A 17,780-nucleotide genomic window follows, 5' to 3' on the forward strand; every position below is an offset into this window, starting at 1 on the left:
AACTGGCTAAAAACGCCACGTCTCCCCCAAGTACTGACGCACTCAGAACTTTGCTGCCAAAGGAGGCATCTGCCGATGCCTAAACATCAACTTTTTAAATTTTGTAAAGGTGTGCACGGACGACCAGGTCGCCGCTTGCACACCCGGGACACCGACGCCTGATGGCGAAAGGCCCAAAACGCACCCACCGCTCAGAAGAGTGCGTCGTGACAGGGAAGGACGGAACCCGTTCCCTAAGCGAAGAAGCCATTCAGAAATGGTTGCCGCAGACGCAGTCATACCCTTCCGAGGTCCCTCAGGAAGGACAGAAAAGAGAATCCGACTTTCAGAAGGATTCGGTAGACAGGTAAACCCTGATCGCCCTGATAACATCCAAAGAATGCAAGGCAAACTCCTTAGGATGCGTAGGATTCGCACACAGCAAAGGTAATAACAATGTCCTCATGGATATGGATTTCAGACACCACCTTTGGAAAGAAGGATTGATGAGGTCGCAAGACCACCTTATCCCTATGAACCACCAAGTAGGGGGAGCGGCAAGATAGGGTCGCCAACTCCGACACCCTGCGAGCAGATGTGATCGCCACCAGAAAGGCGACTTTCCATGACAGCGCAGGCAGAGGAATCTCCCTGATGTTCTCAAAGGGAGGATTGCAAAACGGACAGAACTAAATACAAGTCCCAAGGGGGTAAGGGCGCCCTCCGAGGGGGGGCCAGATGACGTACCCCTTGAAGGTGGGGATCAATGGATTTTGACGCCAAGGGGCGCTGGAAAAGAATGGCCAGTGCAGATAGCTGACCCTTAATAGTGGTCAGCGCAAGACGTCAGTCCACACAGGATTGCAGGAAGGCTAACACCCTCGCCACCGAAAAGGAGCGAGGATGGAAACCCTGCGATTTGCACCAGGCAAAGTAAGCCTTCCAGGTACGATAATAAATCTTACTGGACAAGGCCTTCCTAGCTCTAAGCAAGGTAGGAATGACCGCCGACGAGAGACCCCGATCTCTCAAGACCTGGCTTTTAACAGCCACGCCGTCAAAGCCAACCACTGTAAAGCAGGATGGAAGATCAGCCCCTGAGACACAGATCGTCTCGTAAGGGGAGCCGCCAGGGAGGCTCGACGACCATTTGCATGATGGCCGCGTACCAAGACCTGCGTGTCCAGTCTGGGCCCCTAGGACCACCAACCTCGGTTCTGAGACCAACCTGCGAAGGAACCGTGACAACAACTGGATCGAGGGGGAAGGCATAAATCAGGCGATACTGATTCCAAGGCACCACCAACGCGTCCGAGGGGGCTGCCAGAGGATCGCGTGTTCTTGCCACGAACCTTCCCACCTTGTTGTTTAGAGGAGGTGCGCCATCGCGCACACAGCATCTGAAAAACCTCCGGGTGTAGGGACCATTCCCCCTGGTCCGGGATCTGGCGACTCAGATAGTCGGCCTGCCAGATTTCCACACCCAGAATGTGAACTGCCGAAAGCGCCAAGACCCGCGTTTCAGCCCAAGACAGAATCTCGGCCACTTCCTTGGCCGCCCGGGCACTCCTGGTGCCCCCTTGGTGATTGATGTACGCCACCGCAGTGGTGTTGTCCGTCTGTACCCGCACATGGTGGCCCTGAAGACGATCCCACCAACGGAGCAAACAGTCTGATCACTCTCAGTTCCAAGACCTTTATCGGTAGGGAGGATTCCTCCTCCAACCAAGTGCCCTGGGCAGACAATTTGCCCAGAACGCCACCCCAGCCGACAGGCTGGCGTCCATGGTGAGCACCGTCCATAACAACGGCCGGAAGGATTTCCCTTCCGTCAGAGCCGGAGACTGGAGCCACCACAGAAGGTCCGCTCTGACCCGGTGACTCAAAGATATCCTCCTTTCCAAGGACTGAGGATGTCTGTCCCACCTGGCTAGGATCTCTGCTTGCAGAGATCGCATGTGGAACCGTGCAAACGGTATCGCCTCAAAGGCTGACACCATCAATCTTAGGGACCTAGGGCATTCAGGTCCTAAGTGATGAGGATTCGTTGTACCTGAGGGACCTGACCTCGTTCTGCAGAGTCCGGAGTTTGTCCTCCGGCAGGAAAACTCTCGCATGGGCAGAGTCCTGGACCATTCCCAGGTAAGGGAGACGAACAGAAGGGGACAATGTCAACTTCTGAAAGTTGATGGCCCACCCGAACTCCTGGATCGTCTGAACCGTGGTTGACAGATCGCGCAACAGAGTTGGACTGGAACTCGACCTTAACAGGAGATCATCCAGATATCCAAGGATTGCGATCCCCTGCGCCCGCAACAGGGCCAGAACAGGAGCCAAAACTTTGGTAAACACCCTTGGAGCCGAAGCGAGACCGAAAGTTAACACCACGAACTGATAGTGCTCCTCCGCGATTGCGAATCGGGGGTACCTCTGATGACCCTCGAATATAGGGATGTGTAGATATGCATCCTTGAGGTCGATTGAAGCCAGGAATCTCCCGGGCTCAGATAGGCCACCACCGATCGGAGGGATTTCATACGGAATTTGTGAACCCACACAAAGCGGTTTAGAAACTTTAGGTCCAGAGTCGGACGCACCTTGCCCTCCTTTCTGGCCACCGTGAACAGATTTGAGTAAAACCCCCAAAAAACGGTCCCGATGAGGCACCAGGACAATCGCCCCCTGGGCGAGGAGATCCTGAACCGCCCGTTGGGAGATCTTGGAAACGATCTGGGGTCAAATGAAGATTTGAGGAAAAGAATCTGTCTGCTGGGCGCGATCGTAATTCGATCTTGTACCCCGACTGAATGAGTACCTGAACCCATCTGTCCTGAATGGCGGACGGGGTTGGCGTGCCAGAGTGGGCAGCTTTAGACTTGTCCACCCAAGGCTTCTGCTGGCCACCAGAGGCCTTGAAGGATTTGCCCTCGTCTTATGCCTTAAAGGGACGAAAGGACCCCTGGATAGGTTTAAAGGAAGGACCCGCTTAGCGTGGAAAAAACGTACCCTTGGACACGTGGGGCAGCAGAGTGCTTTTACCCCCAGTGACCCCCTTAAACAACTCGTCCAGGGAGTCCCCAAAAAGGCGATTCCCAGCAAAAGGGATGTCAGACACTGTCTTCCTGGAAGTCTGGTCAGCCGACCAGCTCTACAGCCACACAAGGCGACAGATTATCACTGTGACAGCAGATAAACGTGAGACCAAAGGGGCCTCATCCAAGGCCGCATCACACAGGTATAAAACAGCCTGAATAATTTGGTCCACCATCGCCAAAGTAGCAGGAGGGGCGGAAGCAGCCACAAGCGTGTGTCTGAGCACCTTAGTCCACTCCACCACAGCCTGAAAGACCATTACTGAGGCGAACACAGGCGCCATCAAGGAACCTGCCACCATATAGGAGTGGCGGGTAAGAGATTCTACCCGCTTATCCGCCGGGTCTCTAAGCACCGGATAATCCTCCGTGGGTATCAGAGTGGCATTGTTTAATCTGGATACCGTGTGGTCCACCTTAGGGGCCACAGTCCAGCGCGAATCCACCGGAGACGCAAAAGGATAATGGCACTGAAACCGCTTCGGTACCACAAGGTTGCTCTTTAAATAGCGTCATTGCACAGTCACCGGTTCGTGAAACTGCAGCGGGACAGGGAAATACCTGAGTCGTTTCTGGGTTCTGCGGGTCCCAAAGGAAGACCGCTTACCCGGCGGGTGGGGCTCATCCTCTAAATGTAGCGTATCTTTAATAGAATTAATGAGCGCAGACATTTCAGCGCTTTCACTGGCCGACCCAAAGGGGGAGACCTCCCCGTCTTCCACCTCCCCCCGGACTGAGACCCTGCAGAGGGGTCACTGTCCACGGCAACCATATCTAGCTCTGAATCAGAAGATTAAGAAAAAAAAAAGATTAAGAAAAAAAAAACCTGGGCCTTTTGCTACAAGCCCACGCAGACATCAACAGTATCACTATAGACGCTTAAAGTCGCAAGTGCAGCAGTAAGGGAGCCTATAGCAGAGGATTCAGGCGTACCTGAACCCTAAACCAGAGCTGGGGGGAATTTGCTGTCCTGGGACTCCATAAACACACTTAAAAATTTTATGGCGCTGGCCCTTTAAATCAGCGACAGCGGCGGATTCCACCGCAATGCACCACAATGAGGACTAGTCTGTGTTGCTAAATACTGAATAAAATAACTGCCAGCCAGGTATTATCCCAAAAAACAGCATAAAAGCCTCCCAGAAGTGCAGCTGTACAATACCACGCTAGTAGCTCGATCCGACTGCCTGGAGAAAGGAAATGACGTCACGCCGCTAGAGGCCAAAATAGAACTGAGCTAAGGAAAAATGGTTGCCAATGTAATTCTATGGGGAGGCTCCGGGAAAATGGCCGCCGAGCACATGAACAAATACATTGCCCACACTAAAGATGGCGCATGAAAGGGCACAAATACACTACAGAGAATATGGCTGCTGAATGCCCACACATGAAGCCAAAACAGCCTGCCCACACCCAAAATGGCAGCCCCGCGATTTCCACACCGCAGCGGCCCCCACAAGCATGCCTGCACCCCCAAACGTTACACAAACATTACCGAAGGGCTCAGGGACCCCCCACAAACCCCCCACAGCGCGGCATGACCGCAAATAGCGCCCCCGCAGGGACCGTGAGGAACAAACGGGGACCACACAGACAGACGCGAGGGGGATAACACAGACTCCAAACAGACTGCCATCCCCATGACAGAGGCCCCACATAGACCCCCAGACATACAATGCTCTAGACAGAGGGGGTAGCATGGTACTTACCGATCCAGCGAAAGCGTGGGTGCCTCTCTGCAATGGGAAGCCTCCCACCCCGGGTGGGGGTGCCGTCAGCCAAAACCGGATTCTAGCAACAGGTGGCGTACCGCAGATGAGACATCCTAGCGAAGTAGCCACTTCGCGGGCTTTGTCCCTGAGGACAGAGACAGGTCGTTTGCGAGGCCAGGGCGTACGCATTGCCTGCTAAACGCTCGATGGCGGGCTGGGATTCCGTAAGGCTCTAGTACAACCAGTCCGATTCCCAGCTCCGCAAACGATTTAGTCTTCCGAAGTGACTAACTAAGCGCAGGAACAAATAAAAAGCTATTTGTGTAAAGAAAAAACACAGCAGAAAATAAAAATCAAGAAAACAGAGAAAAGGCTGAGACTGCAGCCCCAGCTAAGGGAAGCCTGCCTACTCCTTAACTAGGCAAAAGACAAACTGAATTGGGAATGAGGCTAGCCAAGGGTATTGGACCAGAGGGACAGCCCCCTGTAGGTGTGTCTATGCAAAGTTTTGTGAATGTTTCACAAAATCTTCTGCCTAGCTTACTCCTGTGGATAAGACCAATACCCATAAGTGAAGACTGTATGAGTGGGCGGCGACTGTCAGAGGACGTAAGAGAAAAATGGTTTTCAATTTTTTTTTCAAATAAATATCTGAAAAGTGCAGTGAATTCAACCCACTTCACTCTGATACCCCTAACTAAAATCTAGTGGAACCAATTGCCCTTAGATACCCCTAACTAAAATCTAGTGGAAACAATTGCCTTCAGAAGTCATTCTAATTAGTAAATAAAGAGTCCATCTGTGTGTAATTTAATCTCAGTATACATACAGCTGTTCTGTGAAGCCCTCAGGGATTTGTTAGAGAACCTTCGTGAGCAAACAGCATCATGAAAGCCAAAGAAAACACCAGACAGGTCAGGGATAAAGTTGTGGAGAAGTTTAGAGCGGGGTTAGGTTATAAAAAAATATCCCAATCTTTGAACATCTCAGTGAGCACTGTTCAATCCATCATCCAAAAATGGAAAGAGCATGGCACAACTGCAAACCTACCAAGACATGGCCATCCACCTAAACTGACAGAATGGCAAGGAGAGCATTAATCAGAGACGCAGCCAAAAGGGCCCATGGTAACTTTGGAGGAGCTGCAGAGATCCACATCTCAGGTATGGGAATTTGTCCACAGGACAACTATTAGTCATGCACTCCACAAATCTGGCCTTTATGGAGGAGTGGCAAAAAGAAAGCCATCATTGAAAGGAAGCCATAAGTCATCCCGTTTGCAGTTTGCGAGAAGCCATGTGGGAGAGACAGCAAACGTGGAAGAAAGTGCTCTGGTCAGATGAGACCAAAATTGACCAAAGCAAAACGCTATGTGTGGCGGAAAACTAACACTATCCCCATTATGAAACATGTTGGCGGAAGCATCATGTTGTGGGGATGCTTTTCTTCAGCAGGGACAGGGAAGCTAGACAGAGTTGATGGGAAGATGGATGGAGCCAAATACAGAGCAATCTTAGAAATAAACCTGCTAGAATCTGCAAAAGATTTGAGACTGGGGCGGAGGTTCACCTTTCAGCAGGACAATGACCCTAAACATACAGCCAGGGCTACAATGGAATGGTTTAGATCAAAGCATATTCCTGTGTTAGAATAGCCCAGTCAAAGACCAGACCTAAATCTAAGCAAGCCTTGAAAAACTGGATTTTTGTCTTACCTTACCGTAAAATCCTTTTCTCTAAGGTTCACTGACAGACACAGCTTCAATTCTTCAGACCATTGGGCTTATAGGAGTAGAACTAGGCGGAAACCTTTTTGGTTAGGCCCCTGAGGGTATACCATCACTTCCTGCTGGAGGACACCAGTTTGTAACAAGCAGTGTCAGAAGAACAAATAACTCAACCCCAACAGAGGGTCGGGTGCTGTGTCTGTCAGTGAACCTCAGAGAAAAGGATTTTACGGTAAGACAAAAATTCAGTTTTCTCTTTCGTTCACTGACAGACACCGCTTCAATTCTTCAGACCATTGGGATATCCCAAAGCAGTGTCAATATAAGGGGTGGGAAAAAACACAGCAAATGCAGAATTCTCAACAAGGCTATAAATATAGCCAACCAAGTATCAACAGGAGCTCAACTAGGAACAACTGGAGCTCACCACCAGGAAAACAGATGCCTGATCGCAAAAGGGCCAGGAAGCACTAAGCGCCAGAGTAGAATGCTCCCTAACAGGGAAAGGTGGAACCAGACTCTTAATTGAATAAGCCTGCACAACTGTGTCTAATACATCTGGAAATAGTCACAGCAGACACAGGCAGCCCTTTCTTTAGTCCATCCGTGAGTACAAAGAGCGAATCTGACTTACGAAAAGACTCAGTAGTCGCCAAGTACATCCTGATTGCCCAAACCACATCCAAAGTATGCAGTGCAAATTCCTTAGGATTTTTAGGTTTTGGACACAAGGAGGGTAGAACAATATCCTCATTTAAGTGGAAACTAGAAACCACCTTCGGAAGGAAGGACGGATCTGGACGAAGCACAACTTTATCCCTGTGAACCACCAGATAGGGAGAATGACAGGAAAATGCTGCCAGTTCCAAAACCCTGCGCACAGAAGTAATAGCCACCAAAAATCCACCTTCTGGGAAAAGGTAAGCAGGGGAATCTCCCGAATATTTTCAAAAGGAGGTTTCTGGAGAACCGACAGCACCATATTAAGGTGGTCGCACCCTCAGGCGAGAATTGTCACACTCCCTAGATAAAGTTACGTACCAAGGAATGGGCGGCCAACGGCCTTTGGAAGAAAATTGCCAAGGCCGAGAGCGGACCCTTGATAGTACCTCAAGGCTAATTTTTTATCAACTCCCCATTAAAGAAAGGCCAAGATCCGAGCCAACAAGAGCAAGGGGGAACCCCAAGAGACACACACCACACAATATACAACTTCCACGTACGATGATCGATCTTTCTAGAAGTCGCTTTTCTTGCCTTAAGCAGAGTGGGGATCACTGAAGCAGACAATCCCCTGTCCTTCAGCACCTGGCTTTCAACAGCCAAGCCGTCAAAGCCAGCCACGGTAAAGCAGAGTGGAAGATTGGCCCTTGGGACAGTAGATCCTCCTGAGAGGAAGTCTCCAAGGAACGTCTGGGACTAGCCTAAACCAGGTCGGTGTACCAAGCTCCACGAGGCTGATCCAGAGCCACAAGGATGACCGCAATCCCTCCCGCCTTGATCCTGCAAAGAAGTTTTGGCAGCAACTTGAGAGGGGAAAAGGCATACATCAGCTCCTACTGACCCCACGGAGCCACCAGTGCACCTGTGGCGTCTGCCAGAGGGTCCAGAGAGCGGGCCACAAACCTCTGCACTTTCCTGTTGATTCAAGACGCCAACAGATCTACTTCTGAAGTGCCCAAAACGAAGACACAACTGCTGAACACCTTCAGATTGAGGGACCATTCCCCTTGTTCCAAGGTCTGCCGACTGAGGTAATCCGCCTGCCAATTTTCCACTCCTGGAATGTGAACAGAAGAGAGAGCCGAAACAAAGCGTTCCACCCATCGAAGGATGCCTGCCACCTCCAAGGCCGCAAGGACACTTCTGGTGCCCTCTTGGTGATTGATATAAGCCACCGCCGTGGCATTGTCCGATTGAATGCGCACTGGACAGCCCTGAAGGTACTCCATCCAGTGGACTAGGCTTTGGACTAGGCAAAGCCTGATCACTCTCAGCTCCAGAACATTGATCGGTAACCTGCATTCTTCCAGGGACCAGACTCCTTGAGCAGAAAGCTTGTCGAGAACACCTTCCCACCCGGACAGACTGGCATCCGTGGGGATAACTGTCCAATATAGGGGGAGGAAGGATTTTCCTTGTTTGAGTGCAAGGGACCGAAGCCACCATACAAAGGACCCCCTGGTCCCCTGGCTCAGCTGTATCTGGTTGTCCAGGGAATTTGGATCTTTGTTCAATTTGAAAAGGATTTCCTTCTGGAGGATTCTCGTGTGGAACTGAGTGAAAGAGACTGCCTTGAAGGACGACACCATCAGTCCCAGAACTCTCATGCATGTCCGAAGGGATGACCATTTGTTGGACAGCAATAGCTGAATCGCAGTCTGGAGTTTTTGGAGTTTGTTCGGAGGAAGAAACACTATGTCTGAGGAAGAGTCCAAAGTCAGGCCCAGATAATCCAGTCTCATGGAAGGGACCAGGGATGACTTCTGAAGGTTCAGAATCCACCCAAACTCCTCCAGTGTTCTCATGGTGACTTCCAAGTTTGTCACCGGCGCCGTGGGAGACTCTGCACGGAGAAGCAGATAGTCCAGGTAACCCAGGACCGATATCCCTGGCTGGCGTAACAATGCCAGGACTGGAGCCAGGACCATCGTGAAGATCAGAGGAGCAGAGGCAAGACCAAAGGGTAAAGCCACAAACTGATAGTGATCCTCTCCCATGGCAAAACGCAGAATCCATTGATGTCTTGGACATACTGGGATGTGAAGGTAGGCATCTTCGATGTCTATGGCGGCCAGGAAATCCCCCTGATCTAGCGAAGCCACCACCGTGCGAACAGATTCCATCTTGAATTTAACTCGCACTAAGCAATTCAGTGCTTTTAGATCCAGAATTGGACGCGCCTTGCCTTCTTTCTTGGGGACCGTAAACAGGTTTGAGTAAAAGCCCTGAAAATGTTCCGAATTTGGAACCGGAACTATTACTCCTTGTTGTAACGTGTCCTGCACCACCCCAAAGAGAGCCTGTAAGTGATCCGGGGACAGTTGCACATTGGAAGGCAAGAACCTTACCGGAGGGACAGATCGAAACTCGATCTTGTAACCCGAGCGTATGACCTTGTGTACCCACTTGTCTTGTATCCGGGATAGCCACAGGTCCGGGAATGGGCAAAGATGTCCCCCAACTCCAGATACAGGTGAGGGTGCACCTTCAGGCCGAAGGGGTCTTATCCGCAGGTATGGAGAAAACCAATTTCCAGACCAGGGTTGCTTGTAGCCACCAGAGTGGGCCTTAAAGGCCTTTGATCCCTTATCACTTGACCCTGAGGGACTAAAAATATTTGTGTGTGCTGAAAAGGAGGGACCCCGTCTACGACGAGGGTCCTTACCCTTGTTACCCTTTGGGAGAAAGATACTCTTACCCCCTTGTAAGACCTTTGATAATGTCATCGAGTAGCCCCAAAAAGGCGATCACCTTGAAAAGGTAGATCAGACAAAGCACCAATAGTGGAGCCACATCCAGGAGGCATCGCAAAGAAACTGCATCCCCTGAATCAACTGGTCTGCCAGCTCTGCAAAGGCAGGAGGGAGATGTTCCCCCTCCAGGTCACGGCTTAGTAACTAAGCCCATTCAGTGAAGGTTGCAGACCCCGCCAGGGAGTACGTTTTGCCGGCCACAGACTCTGCGCCTTTCTCTCCGCCAGATCCTTAAAGGACAGGGAATTCTCCACTGGAATCATAGTAGCTTTATTCAGTCTGGGGACCGGAGGGTCCACCATAGGTGGCACAGTCCACTTCTTTATAAGGGATTCCTCAAAGGGGTAGCGTCTGCAATCCACTTCGGCACCCCAGGGGGCGCTTTAGGCAGTCCCACTCTTTTTTGACCATGTTATCAAAATATGCGGTAAAAGGGAAAACCTTTGCCGCTCTGGATGGCTTGAGAGTGCCGCAGTCGCATCCTCCATTTTTAGGGTCTCAGGCACAGATACAACTAGTGCATCCACCAGCGCCTTTTCTTGCACTGTGGTGGAGGGAGAGGTGTAATTCTCACTATCAAAGGAGACAGGGCGTGAGGCAGTAGACCCGGCAGGGAGACAAACGTCTGCGGTGGCTGAATCAGATTCTGACCCATCAGTTGAGGCAGGGGAAGGCGGGGGGGGGGGGGGGGTTTGGTACTTCGCCCCTCAAAGGCCGCCTCCACCCAGGACACAAAAGATTCCAGGACCACCGACAGTGCATCTATGGATGGCTGGGATCCGGAGGGCCCTGCGGCCTCCGAGAGGGGGTCAGGTGGGGAAACATGTTCCACAGGGTCCATGTCGCACCAGCAGAGAGAGAGAGCGAGACCCCCCCAGACTCACCACCCGCACCAGAGATGCACCAGGAAGGCCCAGGATGTCTGTACAGCATGTGTCTGCAGAGATTTTGATCAGAAGAAAAAAACTGTCAGCACTAGGGAATAGGGAGGGGCTCCACCGCCAAAAAAAGCCTCTAGGGACTCCAAAAACATGGCCGCCATTGATTTTCAATGGGGATCCACTACAAAATGGCCACCGGGCTACAGAAACATGGCCGCCGATCCTATGCAGCACATAGGCTACAAGAAAATGGCGGCCCGCGCAGCTTCTGGGGGACCCCTCAGCGTCCTAGACGGGATCGACAGGGGGCCCTGGTAGTGACAGGTGAGTCCCCCCTGCACGATAAATCGTCCAGACGCCGGTGGCGCACCCCCTAGGCATGACGCCCGCTCCCGGCCCCTAGGGTTAGCTGCAAGCGCCCCATACCCCCAGTAGGTGAGGCGAGGAGTAAGGGAGGGGGGTGCATGACAGGACAGAGGGGAGTCCCAGGGGTCTGACCATCCTAGGGAGGGGCCCACATCCACCCCAAAACCCGCCAGGGGGAGAGGGGGGAACAATTACTGACCATACGTGGAACAAGCCAGCGCCATCTCCTGACAGAACCCATCTCCACCAAAGTGGGGGGCTGTCCACCAATAGGAATGCTGTGACTCGGGCCTAGACCCGGTCGGGTGCGACCTGGCGAGACATTTAAATCACAGGGCCAGTCCATGTCCGGTGGGAAAAAAAAGTTTTGCCAGGACCACAGATCCCAGCAAGGAACTAGGTCCTTACGCCTGACTAGGCAGATTAAAACTGACATCCTATAGCATAGAGGGGGAGTATACCTCCTGGGACTGCCCATAGGTGTAGCCAGAACTTTTTTTCTGCCTAGTGTCCTACTCCTGTAGGGGGCAGTATAACGCTACTGTTATGAAGAACAGAGACATTTGTCAATGAATGATAGAGAAAGAAGGGACCCTGCTTATGGTGAGGTTCCTTGCCCTTAGTTACCTCTGGAAGTAATGTACTCTTACCTCCCGTTAGACCCTTAATGATCTTTTCCATAGAGGCACCGAGCAAACGGTCATCTACAAAAGGAAGATCAGCCAGCACCTTTTTAGAAGCCTGGTCAGCCGACCAGTACTTCAACCAGATCATGCGGCGAAGGATCACCGCCGTCACAGAAACCCTGCCGGCCACATGGGTCACATCCAGGGATGCATCACAAATATACTGTACCCTTGGATCAAGTGATCCGCCAGCTCAGGAGAGTGTTGACTCCCTTCCAGATCCTGGCATAAAACTTTTGCCCATTCCATTAAGGTCTGAGATACCAAGTGGTAACAAACACAAGTCTAAATATTGAACAAGCCACAGTGAAAAGGTAACGGACCAGAGCCTCAGCTCTCTTATTCACGGAATCCTTAAGGGATGGAGAATCCTCCACTGGCAAATGTGTGGCCTTCTTAAGCCTGGAAACCTGAGAGTCCACCGACGGTGGAACCGTCAGTTTCTTTAGAAGAGACTCCTCAAAGGGATATCTCTATCCCCCTATATCTAATTGAACTGATCCGCCAGCTCAGAAAGGTGTCGACTCCCCTCCAGATCCTGGCACAAAATCTTTGCCTATTCCGTTAAGGTCTGGGATACCAAGGTGATAGCAAACACCGGTCTCAAAATAGAACTAAATAGGTACCGGACCAGATCCTCAGTTCTTTTGTCCACAGAGTCCTTAAAAGACAGAGAATCCTCCACCAACAAAAGAGTGGCCATATTTGGCCTGTAAACTTGAGTCCACCGACGGTGGAACCATTAGTTTCTTTAGAAGAGACTCCTCAAAGGGATATCTTCTAGCAAAACGCTTTGGTATACCAACCATGCGTTCCGGGCAACCCCACTGACTAGTGACAATCTCATCAAAATAGGCAGGAAAGGGAAACGCCTTGTTCACCTTGGAAGATTTGCAGGTACCAAATTGCACAGGCGTAGCCGACTCAGCAGCAGCTGAGTCTTCCAACTTTAATGTTTGCCGCACTAATACAATCAGGACCTCCGCCAGTGCTTTTTTATGCGTCCCTGCAGAGGAGGACGACTCATCCTCACTATTAGAGCACTCAATGTGCATGGACACAGACCCAGTGGGCTGACTCTCACCCGCGGTGGCAAAATCCACCTCAGAATCTGAGGAAGCAGAGGATACAGATGAAGGCGGGGGTGCTTCTTGCCAGTTCTCCTTTGCGGGGCCATATCTACTTTGGCTACTAGCGACTGCAGGGCTGCCAGGGCAGACCGAGACCCAGAGGGGCCGCAGCTTCCAGGAGTGGATCGGGTGGGATTAAACATGCTCCATAACCATAAAGGGTTAAACGTAACCGCACTGCTCAGCAAAGAAAAAAAAAAAAAGGCCCCCCCCCTGTGCACCACAACAATCAGCGTACCCATGGCGCTATATCCAGCATAAGAAGAAATATATACCCCCAGAGACTCTCCACCCTGTCTGGAGAGTGCCAAAAGCGGTCTACCACACTGCAGGAAGAGGAAATGCTGACCTGACACTATAGGCCTCCACAGCTTAGCACTGCATCCGACTACAAGAAAATGGCCACCAATGAAACTCTATGGGGAAACCATAAACATGGCCTCTGAACTACACAAACATGGCCGCCGCATACAGAGACCACGGCAAAATGGCGGCACCACTTGGAGCTGCACGGGACCCTGGACCCCAGGGAAAAATTCACATACCCCAGGAGGGGACCCCCCCCCCCCCCCACAGCACCCATGTGCGTTCTTTTTGCGTAAAAGCGCTTTTAGACGAACTGGAAAACAGCAAAACGGAGTTACTTGAAGAACTGAGCGATAGCGATTCGTGGGAAAATTTGTCATCAGGTACGGAAAGTGACAGCGACGATTCTGATGTCTCTTTCTGGCACATAGCTCCGTTGGAAATTCTGAAGAATCATTTGATATACTTCCCAAATTCCACAAGCTATGTGCCAGAAAGAGACATCAGAGTCATCGCTGTTGTCACTTTCCCTACCTGATGATGAATTTCCCCACTAATTGCTATCGATCAGTTCTTCAAGTAACTCAGTTTCGCTGTCTTCCAGTTCGTCTAAAAGCCCTTTTGCACAAAAAAAAAAAAACACTTTTTGGATGCCATGGTCGGTCTCAATTTTCAAGGCACAAATCACTGGAAAAGCACAGGCAGGGCACTGGAAAAGTCACCAGGTGCAATCCTGTGGTGAAATGGAATGATACAGTGTAATCCATTAGGATCACAGCTTTGTATCATGTAATTTAGTGTATTTACATCTTTGAATTTGCCGTCGTTTCCACCCCCCTGCGTCGCAACACTCACAGGGAAGGGAACCAGAAGGCAAGTGCCAGCATCTGCCGAGCACAGAGCAGGGAGAGAGTGTGAGGACGGCGGGGGATCGCAGGGAAAGTGAGTAATATTCTGGGGTAATCCTGAGTGTGGCTGGGGGTTACCTCTTTTGGTACTGAAAATTAACCCCGAGCCACACTCAGGGAATACCACCAGGGAGGTTTATGAAAGATGCTGGTCAGTAAGCCTTGATGTGTCCTTAGATTTCATGCAAAAAAAATTAGAGGTTCAAACAAACATATTAAGAAAAGTGTACAGGTAAACAGGAGGGACGATATTAATAAGCTAAGGAGGAGGTAGAATCCCTATGGGTAGAACTTCAAAGAGAAGACACTATGGGGATGGCGAGCTCAGCAACACCACGGAGTGAATACAGAGGGTTCACCACAAGATGTAAACCATTGGTGAGCCTCAAAAAAAAGGAAGGCCAATTTTGCCAAACAACATCTAAAAAAGCCTTCACAGTTCTGGAACAACATCCTATGGACAGATGAAACCAAGATCAACTTGTACCAAAGTGATGGGAAGAGAAGAGTATGGAGAAGGAAAGGAACTGCTCATGATTCAAAGCATACCACCTCATCAGTAAAGCATGGTGCTGGTAGTGTCCTGGCGTGGGCATGTATGGCTGCCAATGGAACTGGTTCTCTTGTATTTATTGATGATGTGATCACTGACACCTGATGGCGAAAAGCCCAATAGGTACTCAGCGCCCAAGTAGAATGCGCCTTCACAGGGAAAGGTGGAACCTGACCCTTTCAGGGAAAAAGCCTGTACCACCGTCTGCCTGATCCATCTGGATATGGTCGCAGCATGACGCAGCCAATCCTTTCTGAGGTCCGTCCGCGAGGACAAAAGCGAGTCTGATTTTCCGAAGGACTCGGTAGCCGCCAGGTAAACCCTGATTACCCTAACCACATCCAAGGAATGCAAGGAAAATTCTTTAGGATGCTTGGGCTAAGGATATAATGAAGGCAGCACAATATCTTCATTTAAATGGAAATCCGAGACCACCTTATTAAGTACCACCTTGTCTCTGCAGACCACCAGATAAGGTGAGCGTCAGGATAGCGCCACCAATTCCAACACACTGCACACAGAGGCAATAGCCACTAAAAAGGCTACCTTTTGTGACAGTGTAAGCAGAAGAATCTCCCTAATGTTTTCAAAAGGGGTTTTCTGAAGAACTGACAGTACCAGGTTAAGATCCCACGGAGGTAACGGGGACCGTATCGGGGGAGCCATGTGGTGAACACCCTGAATAAAAGTGCGAATCAAAGAAAACGTGGCTAAACAGAGTTGAAAGAAACACCGCTAGAGCCAACACTTGGCCTTTGATAGTACCCAAGGCTAACCGCTGCTCAACCCCTCTTTGGAGGAAAGTCAATATCCGAGCCACTAAAAATAAGGGTGAATGCACCTTAATGGATTCACACCATGAAATGTACAAATTCCATTTAGGATGATAAATCTTCTGAGAGGTAGATTTTCCGGCCTTCAACAGTGTGGGAATACCAGAGTCAGAAACCGTCACGTTAAGGCCAGAGACTGTAAAGCAGGATGGAAGATCGGCCCTTGAGACAGAAGATCTTCCCTGAGAGGAAGTCTCCAAGGAGCATCAACGACCAATCTCACCAGATTGGTGTACCAAGCCGGCGAGGCCAGTCTGTACCTCCATAATTACTGAGTCGCTTTCACCTCTATTCTGCGCAGCAGTTTTAGTGGGGGAAATGCATAGATCAGCCAATACTGTCCGCAAGGAGCCACTAGTGAGTCTGTGGCGTCGGCCAGAGGATCCCGAGAATGGGCTACAAACCTCTGTCCCTTCCTGTTGAGCCGAGAGGCCAACAGATCCACAATCGGGAGTCCCCCACCAGACACACAGCAGGTGAAGCCCCTCCAGGTGAAGGGACCATTCTCCCTGATCCAACACCTGACAACTCAGGTAATCTGCCTGCCAATTCTCCACTCCAGGGATACGCACGGCGGATATGGCTGGAAAAAAGTTTTCTGCCCATATTAGGATCTTGGCCAACTCTCAAGCCGCCAAGACATTCTTGGTGCCCCCTTGATGATTGATGTAAGTTGATTGAATCCGAAACTGACACCCTCAAAGGTGATTTGACCAGTGAATCAAGCAAAGTTTTATTGTTCCGAGTTCCAGAATATTGATCGGTAGACATACATCTTTCCAATACCCCCCCCCCCCCAACAGGCTGGCATTTGTGGTAACCACAGTCCAATACAGGTGAAGGAATGACTTGCCCTGACATAGAGCCAGGGAGCGGAGCCACCACAGCAGAACACTTCTGGTGTTTTTGGTTCAGCAGGGTCAGATTGTCCAAAGATTTTGGATCCTTGTTCCACTTGACAAGAATTTCTCTTTGCAGAGGTCTCATGTGGAACTGAGCGAACGGAACCGCCTCGAAGGTAGACACCAGCAGGCCCAGCCCTTGCATGCAAGTCCATAGAAAGGACAGTTTGCTGGATAAAAGCAGGCGAACCGCCCTCTGCAATTTTTGCAGTTTGTCCAGAGGAAAAAACACCCTCGCTGAAGTTGAGTTCAGAGTCAGTCCCAGATAATCCAGTTTGGAGGATGGGACTAGAGCAGAATTCTGGAAATTGATGTTCCAACCGAACTCTTGCAGAGTCCGTACAGTGATGGTTAAGTCGGCCAGCAGGGCTGAATGGGAGTCTGCTCTTAAGAGAAGATCTTCCAGGTAGCTCAATACCGCAATCCCCAGCTGTCACAGTAATGTCAATACCGGAGCCAACACTTTGGTGAAGACCCTGGGAGCGGAGGCGAGACCAAAGGGTAACGTCACAAATTGATAGTGCTCCTCGCCCAAAGTGAAGCAAAGGAAACGCTGGTGTCCAGTGTAAATCGGGATGTGAAGGTAAGCGCCCTTGATATCGATAGAGGCCAAAAGGTCTCCTTGGTGTAGGGACGCCACTACCATGTGAATGGACTCCATTCGCAACTTCTGTACCCGCACAAAGCGGTTCAGAGCCTTGAGGTCCAAGATAGGATGCACTTGCCTTCATTCCTGGGCACAGTGAACAGGTTTGAGTAAAATCCTTGAAAGCGTTCGAAAGGGAACCGGCCCCAATCTCCCCTGCAACAGCAAATCTTGTACTGCCTCTCGTAGATCCCTTATCGGGTCTGGGCGTAGATTGGATGGGAAGAATCTGTCTGACGGTCTAGACCTGAATCGGTTCGTGGGCCCTTTCGTCTTGAATCAAGAAGGTCCAAGGTTCTGGAAAGAAATGAAGACGCCCCCCCACCCCAGTTATGGGTGAGGGCGCCCCTTCATGCAGAAGAGGGCTTAACTACAGAACTGGAGGGGCCTGCTCTCGGCTTTCGCAACCACGTCTTCTAGGAACCCCCAGATGATCTAAATGTCTTAGAGCCTTCTCCTGTGTGCCAGAGGCATGAAAGGGCTGCTTGTATGCTGAAAAAGAGGGACCCCGTCGTGACGAGGTGCCTTGCCTTGAGCAGATTGATGAAGAAGAGTACTCTTCCCACCAGTAAGACCCTTGATAA

The 17,780-nt window shown here is 50.7% G+C and overlaps 1 protein-coding gene across 1 annotated transcript in view; it reads right to left on the reverse strand.

Annotated features, from left to right (window-relative positions):
* Window positions 1-17,780, reverse strand: part of LOC309561587 (zinc finger CCCH domain-containing protein 7B-like) — a 604,923-nt gene that overhangs the window by 90,851 nt on the left and 496,292 nt on the right. The window lies entirely within an intron of this gene.

The sequence above is a fragment of the Pelophylax lessonae genome, assembly GCF_965119305.1.
Source record: "Pelophylax lessonae genome assembly, chromosome: 8".
NCBI lineage: Eukaryota > Metazoa > Chordata > Amphibia > Anura > Ranidae > Pelophylax > Pelophylax lessonae.